Source organism: Heptranchias perlo, chromosome 20 (genome assembly GCF_035084215.1).
Source record: "Heptranchias perlo isolate sHepPer1 chromosome 20, sHepPer1.hap1, whole genome shotgun sequence".
Lineage (NCBI taxonomy): Eukaryota > Metazoa > Chordata > Chondrichthyes > Hexanchiformes > Hexanchidae > Heptranchias > Heptranchias perlo.
Genome location: NC_090344.1, coordinates 17730463 through 17746954, shown reverse-complemented (window position 1 = coordinate 17746954; position 16492 = coordinate 17730463). Strand labels below are relative to the sequence as shown.

Here is a 16492-nt window from a genome sequence, read left to right as displayed (position 1 = left end):
TCCCGTGTGGAAAAAGTTTAGTTTTTGAGCCACTGGGAAAAGTGTTTTTTTTTATTGCTGCAAACGAATGACAAGACATTTTGTACAAACAAGAAGAGTTGTAAACTCATGATTTCACTGTCCATATTTCTTACACCATGTTCAACGGAAACAAGGATTCTCCTCAACACGTTGCTGAAAATTGCACAAAAGGGATACTCCCCCGAATTCGGCATCGACAGGGATAATTCAGAGTCCCACCATGAATCGCTACAATGGAAATCAATTTGACAGCGAGCCTGGATAGCTCAGTCGGTAGAGCATCAGACTTTTAAAATAGGTAGTGATCTGAGGGTCCAGGGTTCAAGTCCCTGTTCAGGCAAAAAGTTTTACAACAGCTGGCAAGTTCTGCTTTTTCAGCGGACCCACATCAGCGAAAGGAGCACGAGTTGGCCAAACAGTCGCTGGAGCCTGCTTCGCCATCTGATAAGGTCATTGCTGATCTTCGAACTCAACTCCACTTTCCCGACCTATCCCCATATCCCTTCAGTTCTTTTGTGTCCAAAAATCTCTCGATCCTCAGTTTTGAATCTATTCAATGGCTCAGCATTCACAGGCCTCTGGGGTAGAGAATTCCAATGGTTCACAACCGTCTCAGTGAAGAAATCACTGTACTAAATGGTCGGCCCCTTATCATGAGATTATAACCATTAGTTCCAGACTCTCCAGCGAGAGGAAACAGCATCCCAGCATCTACCCTGTCAAGCCCTCTAAGAATTTCACATGTTTCAATGAGATCACCTCATTATTGTAAACTGCAGAGAATATAGGCCCATTCTACTCAATCTCCCCTCACAGGACAACCCTCTTATCCAAGGAATCAATCTAGTGAACCTTTGTTGCACCCACCCGAAGACAAGTATATCGATCCCCAGATAAGGAGATCAAAACTGTACACAGTACTCCAGATGCATTCTCACCAAAGCCCTATATAATTACTGTAAACAATTTTACAACACCAAGTTATAGTCCAGCAATTTTATTTTAAATTCACAAGCTTTCGGAGACTTCCTCCTTCCTCAGGTATATAATTACAGCAACGCATCCTTATCTTTGTAATCCAACCACCTCACAATAAAAGCCAACATACCATTTGCTTTCATAATTGCTTGCTGCACCTGCATATTAACTTTCCGTGATCCGTGTCCAAGCACACACGTTCCTCTGAATACCAACATTTCTTAATCTCTCACCTTTTCAAAAGTATTCTGCTTTTCTATTCTTCCTACCAAAGTGAATAAGCTCACATTTCCCCACTTTATACTTAATTTGCCAACTTCTGGCCCACTCGCTTAACCTGTCTGTATCACTTTGCATCCTCTTTGCGTCCTCCTCACAGCTTACTTTCCCACCTAGTTTTGTATCGTCAGCAAACTTGGATACATTACACTCGGTCCCCTCTAATTCATTAATATAGATTGTAAACAGCTGAGGCCCAAGCACTGATCTTCACGGCACTCCACGAGTTACAACCTGCCAACCCGAAAATGACCTCTTCATTCCGACTTTCTGTTTTCTGTACGTCAACAAATCCCCAATCCCTTTCATAAACCCATGTTGACTTTGTCCAATCCGTTTTACCTTCTATGTGTTCTGTTATCACATCCTTTATAATAGACTCCAGCATTTTCCCCACTAATGATGTTAGACTAACTGGTCGGTAATTCCCTGTTTTTTCTCTCCCTCCTTTTTTCAATAGTGGGGTTACATTTACCACCCTCCAAACTGTAGGAACTGTTCCAAAGTCCATAGAATTTTGGAAGATGACCACCAATGCATCCATTATTTCCAAGGCCACTTCCTTTAGTACTCTGGGATGTAGATTATCAGGCCCTGGGGATTTGTCAGCTTTTAGCCCCATTAATTTCCCTAGCACTATTTTTTTCCTAATACTGATTTCCTTCAGTTTCTCCCTCTCACTTGACCTTTGGTACCCGAACATTTCCGGGAGGTTATTTGTGTCCTCCTTTGTGAAGACAGAACCAACGTACCTTCTATCTGCACCCTCAAAACCTCTAATAGAGTTGTCATACACGATTTCCCTTTCATAAAAGGGTGTTCCATGTGCCTAACCATATTATGATTTTCTAAGTGTCCTCTTACCAAGTCCCTAGCAATAAATTCTCGCAATTTCCCGACTACTATTTTGAGGCTAAATAGCCTGTCGTTCCCTGTTTTCTCTCTTCCTCTTTTCTTGAACAGCGGGGTTACATTTGGTATCTTCCAATCCATGGGGACCTTTCAAGAATCATGGGAACTCTGGAAAATAAAATCAATGCATCCACTATCTCTGCAGCCAACTCTTTTAAAACCCTAGGATGTAGGCCATCAAGGCCAATGAATTTGTCAGCTTTTAGTCCCATTAATTTATCGGTACTTTTTCATTGCTAATCTTAATTGCTTTACGTTCCTCACTCTCATTAGAACCTTGGTTCCCCAATAGTTCTGGTATGATTTTTGTGTCTTCTACGATGACGACAGATACAAAATACTTGTTTAACGTCTCTGCCATTTTCTTATTCTCCATTGTAAATTCTCCTGTCTCTGCCTCCAAGGGACACGTGTTTACTTTCGCTAATCACTTCCTTTATACATACTTGTAGAAGCTCTAACAATCCATTTTTATATTTCTTGCTGGTTTACCCTCATTCTATTTTCTCCCATTTTAGCAATTTCTTGGTCATCCTTTGCTGATTTCCAAAACCCTCCTAATCGTACTCTTTTTGGCAAAATTGTAAGGCTCTTTTAACCTAATACTATCATTAATTTCTCCAGTTAACCAAGGTTGCACCACTTTTCCGTTGGAGTTTTTAATCCTCAAACGAATGTAATTTTGTCGAGGAATAATGAATTATTTCTTTAAATGTTCGCCATTGCTTATCTGCCATCATATTTTAATCTAATTTCCCAAACTACCTTAGCCAACTCACCCCTCATAACTTCGTCATTGTTTTTGTTTAAATTTAAAACCCTAGTTTCGGACTTAACGACATCACTCTCAAACTCAACATGCAATTCTATCATATTATGATCATTCTTCCCCAGAGAATCATTTACTATAAGATTACTAATTAATCCAGTCTCATTACACAATACTAGATCTAAAATAGCCTGTTCCCTTGTTGGTTCCTCGACATATTGATCTGGAAAACTGGCTCGAATGCATTCCATCAACATAAAACGGCTTATCTTGATTTGCTAACATGATGTCAACACGATGGGATGACGTTTGACTCGAAGACACGGCCAGATCTGCCAGGTGAATTAGATGTTTGCTGCACACACGGAGAATTAATGAAACCAAGACTTCCCTGCAGAGCAAGGAGTTGGAAAGAAAGATGCTGGGCATTGAGAGGCGAAGGATTTTGTATGTTGCAGGGTGAATGGACAAAAGGATCTCAACTCCTTGCTTCTTTTCTATACTGATAAATCTGGACAAAAATCTCATCTCAGTGCTTCCTTCAGATAATGAATGTCTTAATGCTCAACAGATTACCGATCCAAGCCAATTATGTCCTCTCATAGTCTTTTTCCAATCTTGCACAATTTGCTTAGCTTTGAAATTGTACATTTTTTCTCACTGGGATTCAATTTGAAGAAAACGATGCTGTGATCAGCGAGAGTTGTTCAGCAAATGGAGTGCAAGAAGATACATAAAAGGCTAATGATAACAGTGACTGTTCAGACACTGTGAGCTACAGTTAAAGGTCGCCAACATTTAAAGTGTCAGGCAACAGAGCTTTTCCAAATCATGACAGAAATGGCATGATATCTTCATGCAGACTTTGATGAGCGGCACGACTTTGGAACAGGAGGCATTTTACAGAAGGCAAGAAAGTGCATTGTGTATCGCTCTTATGGGGAGCGGTGAAATTGCTCATGTTGATCAGGAGCGAGCTTTGTGCTTAGTCGGGGGAATTTGGTTGGTGCTATTTTGAACAACACCAGGAAAGTCAAGTTTCCTGATCGGGAATCAAACATGGTGCCACGGCGGCGAGAGCGCCGAATCCTCAGCACGAGACCACCAGCGAATCTGCTGCAATTTTCATTCAAGCAAGCAGACCAACGCTGCCTTTCCGACTTGTCCCTTTGAAACTCACGTCACTTTAGCCCCAGACAAGTTGCTCGCATAAAAATGAATTTGCTGTTGGAACATGAAAGACTTGTTCAGACAATGACAGCACCAATTGCGGGTTGGTGGATAAATGAAATGGACAGTGAGGGGAAATATTACCACAAGCTGCTGGTGGAACTGTTTCCATTTCCAAAACGCACGCACCGAATCAGTGCAGCTCCTTGGAATGATGCAGGGCAACACAGGGCTGTCATGTCTCACTTGAAGCAACCGGCACACACAAGATTCTGCCATCACGAGCCATCTCCTTCTGTTTCTGTCACTACTTTATCTCCAGCCTCCTCTGCTCCTCCAGATGCAGGTGAAATAGATGTTCAAAGCAAATACTGCGACTTAACGAGAAAAAAACCTTAACTGGAAAGCAGGAGAGCGGGAGAATGATGCTGAGCATTGAGAGACGATGGATTTTGCAGATACCTGGATAAATAGACACAACGACCTCATCTCCCAGCTTCTTCGGATACTGAATATCTTAATGCTCAAGAGATGTTCTCAGTGCCCCAGGCCCATTATCTCCAGTCGCATCTCCTACCAATCTTGCATATGTTGCTTCGCTTTGAAATTGTGCATTTTTCACAATGAGATTCCATTTGAAGGAAACATTGCTGTGATCAGCTCGTGTTGTTAAGGAGATGGATCACAAGAAGATATATAAAAGGCTAATGATAACAGTGACTGTTCAGACACTGTGAGCTACAGTTAAAGGTCGGCAACATTTAAAGTGTCAGGTAATAGATCACAAATGGCAACAAAACTTAACGCAGACTTTGATCAATATCACGACTTTCAAATAGCAGACATTTTATACAAGGCAAGAAAGATTTACAAGGATGTTGCCTGGACTGTAAAATTTTAGCGAAGGGAAAAGATTGGAAAGGCTGGGGTTATTTTCTCTGGAACAGGGGAGGCTGAGGGCAGATTTAATGGAGGTGAACAAAATTATGAGGGGCCGAGTGTGGATTGGAAGGACCCATTTCCCTTAGCAGAGAGGTTAATAACTGGGGGCTTTGATTTAAAGTGATTGGTAGAAGGATTAGTGGGGAGCTGAGGAGAAATTCCTTCACCCAAGGGTTGTGGGGGTCTGGAACTCACTGTCTGAAAGGGTGGTAGAGGCGGACACCTTCATCGCATTTAAAGAGTACGTGGGTATGTACTTGAAGTGCCGTAACCTACAAGGCAACAGACCAAGGGCTGGAAAGTGGGATTAAGCAGGATCGTTGTTTGTCGGCCGGCACTGACACAATGGGCCGAATGACCTCTTTCTATGCCGTAAATTTCTTTGATTCCAGGATTCTAATTTACAACAAGCAGCGTAGTTTGTTATATTCATTCATGGGATGTGGGCGTCGCTGACGAGGCCAGCATTTATTGCCCATCCCTAATTGCCCTTGAGGAGGTGTTGGGTGAGCCGCCTTCATGAACCGCTGCAGTCCGTGTGGTGAAGGTTCTCCCACAGTGCTGTTAGGTTGGGAGTTCCAGGATTTGACCCAGCGACGATGACGGAACGGCGATATATTTCCAAGTCGGGATGGTGTGTGACTTTGAGGGGAATGTGCAAGTCACAGTCTCTCTGTGGTAATCAGCAGGAGGTTTCCTTGCCCATGTTTGACCTGATGCCATGAGATTTCATTGGGTCCGGAGTCAATGTTGAGGACTCCCAGGGCCACTCCCTCCTGACTGTATATCACTGTACCGCCACCTCTGGTGGGTCTGTCCTGCCGGTGGGACAGGACATACCCAGGGATGGTGATGGAAGAGACTGGGACTTTGGCTGAAAGGCATGATTCTGTTAATATGGTTATGTCAGGCTGTTCCTTGACTAGTCTGTGGGACAGCTGTCCCAATTTTGGCACAAGTCCCCAGATGTTAGTGAGGAGGACTTTGCAGGGTAGACTGGGCTTGGTTTGCCTTTGTCGTGTCCAGTGCCCAGTGGTCCGATGCAGGGGCGTCCGTCCGGTTTTATTCTAATTATGACGTTCTTTAGCGAGATTGTACAACTGAGTGGCTTGCTCGGCCATTTCAGAAGGCAATTAAGAATCAACCACATTGCTGTGGGTCTGGAGTCACATATAATTTAGGGGTCATGAGAACGCTACTGAAGAAAAATAACTGCTGGGAACCAAGCAATGTGTCTTAGTAAACCACAGGCTAGGGAAGTTCCAGCTCCAGTGACAGAGTTGGATCACTGCAGTGTATAAAAGTGAGGGGAACATGATGTAAGGGGCAGTCGGGACTGGAAACACTGGAAGTCAAACTCAGGGCGCCTGAGGTTCCATCCAGCGGGATCATCTAATGTACACGGTGGACTTGCATGTTTACTCTGGTACGGTAGAGGAAAGAGAATGTTCTCATATATTTGTTAATAAGGCATTAAAGTTGCTGACTCTCAGACTTGTTAATTAATAAGACAATGCTTTAGTTAGAACCTTCCTCCCCTAAGTCTCTCTGATCCTCTACTTTTAAACTTTGACCATTTAGTGTCTCACATACACAAGCTCAGATCATTCTCTATATTGAGAAGAGCAATGGTCCCAACACTGACCCTGGGGGATACCACTGTTTACGTCCCTCCAGCCTGATGAACATCCATTAAACACTACTCTCTGTTTTCTGCCCTTTGAACAACTTCCTATCCACACTGCCCCACTCATTTAAATACAGCGAATATTAATTTTATCAATAAGCCTCCTGTCTGGCATGTTATCAAACATCTTTCACAATCCATCTACAAAACATCGATTTCATTCCCTTCATCAGCAGCATTGAATTATCTCAAATAATCAATGTTGGCTGTTTTTTAATTAATGTGTTTTTCTCACAAATTATGAAATGTTTGGTCCACCTTATCTGGTTTCATCTGTTTCAAGACACAACAGAAAGGTCGATTTTCTCCTGGAGCTTAAGATAAATTAATTTTTAAAAATGATGCTTCAGACAATGACGGACATCTGGGCTCAGACCCGCCCATTCGATGCCACAACTCCCGACCCTCAAACACTCCGATTGGCTGGAGGGCCAACTGTCCGATCATCTCTCCTGTCAATTTACCATAAGACCAAAAGTCCACACGAGATAGGAGCAGGAGTAAGCCATTCGGCCCCTCGAGCCTGCTCTGCTATTTAATGAGATTATGGCTGATCTGATGTTTGCCTCAACTCCACTTTTCCGCCTTTCCCCAAATCCTTTAACTCCCTTGCTGATCAAAAATTTGTGTAACTCAGCCTTGAATGTATTCAATGACTCAGTTTCCACAGCTTTTTGGGGTAAAGAATTCCAAACATTCACGACCCTCTAGGAGAAGAAATTCCTCCTCATTTCCGTCTCAAACGGGCGACCCCTTATTCTGAGACTATGCCCCCTAGTTTTAGATTCCCCCATGAGAGATAACATTCTCTCAGCATCTACCCTGTCGAGTCTCCTCAGAATCTTGTATGTTTCAATAAGATCCACTCTCATTCTTCTAAACTCCAATGAGTGTAGACCCAGCCTGTTCGATCTTTCCTCATAAGACAACCCTTCCATTCCCGGAATCAACCTCGTGAACCTTATCTCAACAGCCTCCAATGCAAGTATGTCCTTCCTTAAATAAGGGCACCAGGACTGTATTCAGTACTCCAGATGTCTCACCAGCACCCTGTACGGTTGTAGCATGACTTCCCTGCTTTAACACTCCAACCCCCTAGAAATAAACGCCAATATTCTGTTTGCCGTCCGGATTACCCACTGCACCTATATGTTGACTTATTGTGTTTCATGCAAGAGGACTGCCAGATCACTCTGTACCACAGCATTTTGTTGTATTTCTCCATTCAAATAATATTTTGCTTTTTTTATGTTTTCCTCCCAAAGTGGATGAATTCACATTTTCCCACATTATATTCCATCTGCCAATTTTTTGCCCATTAGCTCAACCTGTCAGCGTCCCTTCGCAGACACTTTGTGTCCTCATCGCAACTTGGTTTTCCACCTATCGTTGTATCATCAGCAAATTTGGCCACAAGACACTCTGTTCCTTCATCCAAGTCATTGATATATATTGGAAATAGTTGAGCCCCAGCACTGATCGCTGCGGCACCCCACTAATTATTGGAAATTCCGATAAATTTACGCTCCTCCTATTGGTGCAGAACTCTCCTTAATCACCAGGGCGGGGTTAATGGTGAGACTGGCGGTCCTGAGGTGCAGTTGGAAAATAAACATTAATTGAACCCGTCAGTTGCAACATTTAATACAACAAATTTAATAAAAGTGACCGAAGAAAGTATTTTCTGGAGTTCACCAAAGAGGGGGGAGGGTGGGCGCGTAAACGCTGTGTGTTTGTGCCGGTTCAAATGGCACGAAGGGCTGGGGTTTCAGTTTATTTTCTAATCCTTGGTCCAAACGCGCTCTCTCTGCTTCCAATGTCTTTGCTTTACGGCCAGAAATTAAGATCATCAATGGCGGCTGCATCACCCAGCATGCTGCGCGGTACAGATTGTGCCCTATCTGAATCAGTGGAGCACAGTGCGCAGGCGCAGTCTGACTCATTATCGGGCAGCGTGTCCTGAGCATGCGCGGTCAGTCGAGGCTGCGGGAGGAGCGCGTTCGGTGCAGGTGAGAGGATCGGAGCAAGAGGATCAATAAACCCCGGGGCCCGGGTCCGGGCTCAGGCCCAGGCTCAGGCTTCACAAACCCCGAGTGCGGCCCCAGACCCGAATATAAAACAGTGAACATTATCCCCCCTCACTACCCGCCGGTTTCCGGTTTCTCCCGTTTCGCTCCGGACCAACTCTGAACTAAAGGCCGCGGCCCCGCGCATGCGCGGTGTAAACTGGGAATTCCCAGGGAGCGTCTGTAAATGAAGGAGAAATGGTGATCGGTCAGGGAGCGTCTGTAAATGAAGGAGAAATGGTGATCGGTCAGGGAGAGTCTGTAAATGAAGCAGAAATGGTGATCGGTCAGGGAGAGTCTGTAAATGAAGCAGAAATGGTGATCGGTCAGGGAGAGTCTGTAAATGAAGCAGAAATGGTGATCGGTCAGGGAGAGTCTGTAAATGAAGGGGAAATAGTGATCGGTCAGGGAGAGTCTGTAAATGAAGCAGAAATGGTGATCGGTCAGGGAGAGTCTGTAAATGAAGCAGAAATGGTGATCGGTCAGGGAGAGTCTGTAAATGAAGCAGAAATGGTGATCGGTCAGGGAGAGTCTGTAAATGAAGGGGAAATGGTGATCTCTGTGTCTTTAGTCATCCAGGGAGCTCGAGCTTTCGAGGCCGTTCGATTCCTCCTCGTGGGAATCTGTCTACGCTATACCCAAAGCAACTCCTCCTTGAAGGTCTCCCATTATTCAATTACTGTTTTGTTGCCAATTTTTGATTCCAGTCCACCTGGACAAGATCCCTTTTTAACTCACTGAAATTATCCCTCCTGCATTTAATTATTTTCACATTTGTTTGTCCCTTGTCCTTTTCCGTAACTGTTCTAAACCTATTGAGATTATGATCACTGCTGCTCCACTGAAACATGGTCCACCTGCCCCACTTCATTCTCCACATCGAGCCCACTGCTGTACTCACATTCCCTCTCTCACATTCACTCTCTCACATTCACTCTCTCACATTCACTCTCTCACACTCACTCTCTCACACTCACTCTCTCACACTCACTCTCTCACACTCACTCTCTCACATTCACTCTCTCACACTCACTCTCTCACACTCACTCTCTCACTCTCACATTCACTCTCTCACATTCACTCTCTCACGCTCTCTCACCCTTTTGCTCATGGTTTAGGGACACTGAAAGATGATGCGATGAGTTTGGATTTCAGCACAGGGAGGAGGGAGAGTGTGTGGGATGGGGATTTACAGCTTTGAGGAAAAAGAGAGGAAAGAATGTTCCATAGAAACTCGAATTGTCTGTTCTGAATTTCTATCCTGTATTTACAGTGATAACTTTTATAACCTCCTTTTACAGGGTATGAGAAGGGGAGGATTTGCAGAGGGAAACTCAAACCAAAGATCACGTCAAATCTGACAGAGTCATTCGATTCATCAGGACATGACTATCATCGGCCTTTGAATGTGGAAGGAGAAATGTTTGTCTGTTCTGTCTGTGGGAGAAGATTTCAAACATCAGTGTGACTGGAAAAGCACCGAGACACACACACCCGAGTGAGAGTGTTCCAGTGCACTGACTGTGGAAAGAGCTTTAACCAGTTACACAGCCTGAAAAAACATCACACCATTCACAGCGGGGAGAAACCGTACACGTGTTCTGTGTGTGGACGAGGCTTCAACTGATCGTCAAACCTGGAGAGACACAAGGACACCCGGACCACGGAGAAACCGTGGAAATGTGGGGACTGTGGGAAGGGATTCAATTACCCGTCAGAGCTGGAAACTCATCGACACAGTCACACTGGGGAGAGGCCGTTCACCTGTTCCGTGTGTGGGAAGAGATTCACTCAGTCATCCAACCTGCTGAGACATCAGCGAGTTCACACTGATGAGAGACCTTTTAAATGTTCTGACTGTGAGAGGAGCTTTAAAAGAAAAACTCATCTGCTGAGACATCAAAGCGCTCACACTGGGGAGAGGCCGTTCTCCTGTTCCTTGTGCAAGAAGAGATTTACTAGGTCATCCCACCTGATGGCACACCAGCGAGTTCACACTGGGGAGAGGCCGTTCTCCTGCTCTGTGTGTGGGAAGAGATTCACTCAGTCACCCAACCTGCTGATACACCAGCGACTTCACTCCGACGAGAGACCTTTTAATTGTTCTGACAGTGAGAAGAGGTTTAAAAGCAAAATTAATCTGCTGACGCACAAACACACTCACACTGGGGAGAGGCCGTTCTCCTGCTCCGTGTGTAAGAAGAGATTTACTCTGTCATCCCACCTGCTGAAACACCAGCGAGTTCACACTGGGGAGAGGCCGTTCTCCTGCTCCGTGTGTAAGAAGAGATTTACTCTGTCATCCAACCTGCTGGTACACCAGCGAGTTCACACTGGGGAGAGGCCGTTCTCCTGCTCCATGAGTAAGAAGAGATTTACTCTGTCATCCAACCTGCGGATACACCAGCGACTTCACTCAGATGAGACACCTTTAAAATGTTCCGTCTGAGAAGAGGTTTAACAGCAAAATTAATCTGCTGACACACACCAACGCACTCACACTGGGGAGAGGCCGTTCTCCTGCTCTGTGTGTAAGAAGAGATTTACTCGGTCATACACCCTGCTGAGACACCAGCGAGTTCACACTGATGAGAGACCTTTTAAATGTTCTGACTGTGAGCTGAGGTTTAAAAGCAAAAGGAATCTGCTGACACACCAACGTACTCACACTGGGGAGAGACTTTTTAAATGTTCTGACTGTGAGAAGTGTTTTAAAAGCACAAATGATCTCCTGAAACACCAACACACTCACACTGGGGAGAGACTGTTCACCTGCTCCGTGTGTGGGAAGAGATTCACTAATTCATCCCACCTTCTGAGATATCAACTTGTTCACACTATTGAGTGACCTTTTAATTCGCTGACTGTGAGAAGAGCTTTAAAAGCAGAAATGAACTGCTGACACATCAACTCGTGCATATTGTGGAGAGACTGTTCACCTGCTCCATATGTGGGAAGGGATTCACTCAGTCATCACACGTGCTGAGACACCAGCGAGTTCACATATGACTGCAGGGGTTGGATTCTGCTGTTAATCCCATCCAGGACTGAACCATGTTCATTCTGACAGTTGGGGTTTGATTCTGCTGATGTTAATAACCCCTATAAGTGGGCTGGAGTTTAATTTTCTGGATACATGTTGAATAAATCAGCTTAGTTTCAAACACCTTGTTGTAGATTTTGGTCTTTCCCACCTGAGTGTTTAGCATCACCTGACTGGAGCTCAGAAAGGACAATCTGGGAGGAGGTTCGTCCGGTGGGAACAGAACTTCAGCCTGGACACAGTCCTTCAGGGCCACACTGAGAGGGGCAAACGGCACTTTGGTCTTTCCCGTCTCTCTTCCCTGACAGCAAAGTCGCCATGCGGGTTAATCTTGAGGCGTGTAAGAAATGTGTCCCAGCTGCTCTCTTCCGTGGTTCAGGGCTCCTCGGAACGGAACAGAAGGCTCCTTTACAATGGTGTTTCGAGTCAGGAAGAACAAGAACAATGTGTAAGGATTAACCCATTAACAGATATAATTTAGTATAATTATAATCAATAGTAGAAGTACAATGAAATGTACTATGAATCTATGTATCTCGAAATGTAAACTGTACTGTGTATTAATATAGTATGAACCATGTAACGTGTATTCAATAAGAAAGTGCTGGTGGGCCGAGAAGGATGCATGATGGTTATTACAGTCAAGTTTGCAGTTAAAATTAAAAGGATGCTGACAATATTAAAGTGGGAATGAACAGACTTTGGGGAAATCACAGGCACTAAGGGAGGATGTGCTGGAATAGCATAATGTTTTTTTTTATTCGTTCACGGGATGTGGGCGTCGCTGGCAAGGCCAGCATTTATTGCCCATCCCTAATTGCCCTCGAGAAGGTGGTGGTGAGCCACCTTCTTGAACCGCTGCAGTCCGTGTGGTGACGGTTCTCCCACAGTGCTGTTAGGAAGGGAGTTCCAGGATTTTGACCCAGCGACAATGAAGGAACGGCGATATATTTCCAAGTCGGGATGGTGTGTGACTTGGAGGGGAACGTGCAGGTGGTGTTGTTCCCATGCGCCTGCTGCCCTTGTCCTTCTAGGTGGTAGAGGTCGCGGGTTTGGGAGGTGCTGTCGAAGAAGCCTTGGCGAGTTGCTGCAGTGCATCCTGTGGATGGTGCACACTGCAGCCACAGTGCGCCGGTGGTGAAGGGAGTGAATGTTTAGGGTGGTGGATGGGGTGCCAATCAAGCGGGCTGCTTTATCTTGGATGGTGTCGAGCTTCTTGAGTGTTGTTGGAGCTGCACTCATCCAGGCAAGTGGAGAGTATTCCATCACACTCCTGACTTGTGCCTTGTAGATGGTGGAAAGGCTTTGGGGAGTCAGGAGGTGAGTCACTCGCCGCAGAATACCCAGCCTCTGACCTGCTCTTGTAGCCACAGTATTTATATGGCTGGTCCAGTTAAGTTTCTGGTCAATGGTGACCCCCAGGATGTTGATGGTGGGGGATTCGGCGATGGTAATGCCGTTGAATGTCAAGGGGAGGTGTTTAGACTCTCTCTTGTTGGAGATGGTCATTGCCTGGCACTTATCTGGCGCGAATGTTACTTGCCACTTATCAGCCCAAGCCTGGATGTTGTCCAGGTCTTGCTGCATGCAGGCTCGGACTGCTTCATTATCTGAGGGGTTGCGAATGGAACTGAAAACTGTGCAGTCATCAGCGAACATCCCCATTTCTGACCTTATGATGGAGGGAAGGTCATTGATGAAGCAGCTGAAGATGGTTGGGCCTAGGACACTGCCCTGAGGAACTCCTGCAGCAATGCCCTGGGGCTGAGATGATTGGCCTGCAACAACCACTACCATATTCCTTTGTGCGAGGTATGACTCCAGCCACTGGAAAGTTTTCCCCTTGATTCCCATTGACTTCAATTTTACTAGGGCTCCTTGGTGCCACACTCGGTCAAATGCTGCCTTGATGTCAAGGGCAGTCACTCTCACCTCACCTCTGGAATTCAGCTCTTTTGTCCATGTTTGGACCAAGGCTGTAATGAGGTCTGGAGCCGAGTGGTCCTGGCGGAACCCAAACTGAGCATCGGTGAGCAGGTTATTGGTGAGTAAGTGCCGCTTGATAGCACTGTCGATGACACCTTCCATCACTTTGCTGATGATTGAGAGTAGACTGATGGGGCGGTAATTGGCCGGATTGGATTTGTCCTGCTTTTTGTGGACAGGACATACCTGGGCAATTTTCCACATTGTCGGGTAGATGCCAGTGTTGTAGCTGTACTGGAACAGCTTGGCTCGAGGCGCAGCTCGTTCTGGAGCACAAGTCTTCAGCACTACAGCTGGGATGTTGTCGGGGCCCATAGCCTTTGCTGTATCCAGTGCACTCAGCCGTTTCTTGATATCACGTGGAGTGAATCGAATTGGCCGAAGACTGGCTTCCGTGATGGTGGGGATATCGGGAGGAGGCTGAGATGGATCATCCACTCGGCACTTCTGGCTGAAGATGGTTGCAAACGCTTCAGCCTTGTCTTTTGCACTCACAGTGCTGGACTCCGCCATCATTGAGAATGGGGATGTTTGCAGAGCCTCCTCCTCCTCCCGTTAGTTGTTTAATTGTCCACCACCATTCACGACTGGATGTGGCAGGACTGCAGAGCTTTGATCTGATCCGTTGGTTGTGGAATCGCTTAGCTCTGTCTTTGGAAATGTTGCTTCCGCTGTTTAGCATGCGTGTAGTCCTGAGTTGTAGCTCCACCAGGTTGGCACCTCATTTTTAGGTACCCCTGGTGCTGCTCCTGGCATGCACTTCTACACTCCTCATTGAACCAGGGTTGATCCCCTGGCTTGTTGGTAATGGTAGAGTGAGGAATATGCCGGGCCTTGAGGTTACAGATTGTGCTGGAATACAATTCTGCTGCTGCTGATGGCCCATAGCGCCTCGTGGATGCCCAGTTTTGAGCTGCTAGATCTGTTCTGAATCTATCCCATTTAGCACGGTGGTAGTGCCACACGACACGTTGGATGGTGTCCTCAGTGCGAAGACGGGACTTCAACTCCACGAGGACTGTGCGGTGGTCACTCCTACCAATACTGTCATGGACAGATGCATTTGCGACAGGTCGATTGGTGAGGACGAGGTCAAGTAAGTTTTTCCCTCGTGTTGGTTCGCTCACCACCTGCCGCAGGCCCAGTCTAGCAGCTATGTCCTTCAGGACTCGGCCAGCTCGGTCAGCAGTGGTGCTGCCGAGCCACTCTTGGTGATGGACATTGAAGTCCCCCACCCAGAGTATATTTTGTGCCCTTGCTGCCCTCAGTGCTTCCTCAACATGGAGGAGGACTGATTCATCAGCTGAGGGAGGACGGTCGGTGGTAATCAGCAGGAGGTTTCCTTGCCCATGTTTGACCTGATGCCATGAGATTTCATGGGGTCCAGAGTTAATGTTGAGGACTCCCAGGGCCACTCCCTCCTGACTGTATATCACTGTACCGCCACCTCTGGTGGGTCTGTCCTGCCGGTGGGACAGGACATACCCAGGGATGGTGATGGAAGAGTTTGGGACGTTGGCTGAAAGATATGATTCTGTGAGTATGGCTATGTCAGGCTGTTGCTTGACTCGTCTGTGGGACAGCTCTCCCAATTTTGGCACAAGTCCCCAGATGCTAGTCAGGAGGACCTTGCAGGGTCGACTGGGCTTGGTGTTTTGCCGTTGTCGTGTCCGGTGCCTCGTGGTCCGTCCGGTTTTATTCTTATTATGACTTTTCGTAGCGAGATTTTACAACTGAGTGGCTTGCGAGGCCATTTCAGAGGGCAATTAAGAATCAACCACATTGCTGTGGGTCTGGAGTCACATACAGGCCAGACCGGGTAAGGGCGGCAGGCTTCCTTCCCTAAAGGGCATTCGTGAACCAGATGGGTTTTTACGACAATCCGGTAGTTTCATGGCCATCATTACTGATACGAGTATTTTAATTCCAGATTTTTATTTAATTAATTGAATTTAATTAATTGAATTTAAATTCGCCAGCTGCCGTGGCAGGATTTGAACTCATGACTTTGGATTTTAGTCCAGGCCTCTGGATTACTAGCCCAGTAACATAACCACTATGCTACCGTACCCGGTTCACCTGCCTGATTCCGAACCTGTGGACGTCACAATGAAGTCACTGACACTCCTCTTCACAGTTCCCCACGCTGCCAATTTTGGCGTCATCTCGAGATTTTCACCTTGTGTCCCACATACCCAAGCTCAGATCATTCTCTGTATTGAGAAGAGCAATGGTCCCAACACTGACCCTGGGGGACAGCACTGTTTACATCTGTCCTGTCTGAAGAACATCCATTAACAACTACTCTCTGTTTTCTGCCCTTCACACAACTTCCGACCCACACTGCCTCATTCATTTTAATACCTTGAGTCTTATTTTTATCAACAAGCCTCTTGTCCGGCATCTTATCAAACACCTTTTCACAATCCATCTACACAACATTCCCTTTATCAATGGACTTGAGTTATCTAAAATAATCCATGATGGCTGTTCTTAATTAATGTGTTTTTCTAACAAATGTTGAAATGTTTGCTCCACCTCATCTGGTTTCATTTGTTTCAAGCCACAACAGAAAGGTCAAGTTTTCTCCTGGAGCTTAAGATAAATTAATTTTTAAAAATGATGCTTCAGACAATGAC

At 45.8% G+C, this 16492-nt stretch overlaps 1 non-coding gene and 1 pseudogene across 1 annotated transcript; one reads left to right on the top strand and one right to left on the bottom strand.

The window, feature by feature from the left end:
* LOC137335945 (zinc finger protein 271-like) overlaps window positions 1-16284 on the bottom strand; it is a 31677-nt pseudogene extending 15393 nt beyond the window's left edge.
* On the top strand, window positions 277-361 carry trnak-uuu (transfer RNA lysine (anticodon UUU)). The gene is given in 2 exon segments: window positions 277-313; window positions 326-361. It is a non-coding gene; the product is annotated as a tRNA-Lys (tRNA).
* Window positions 16285-16492: the final 208 nt, after the last annotated feature.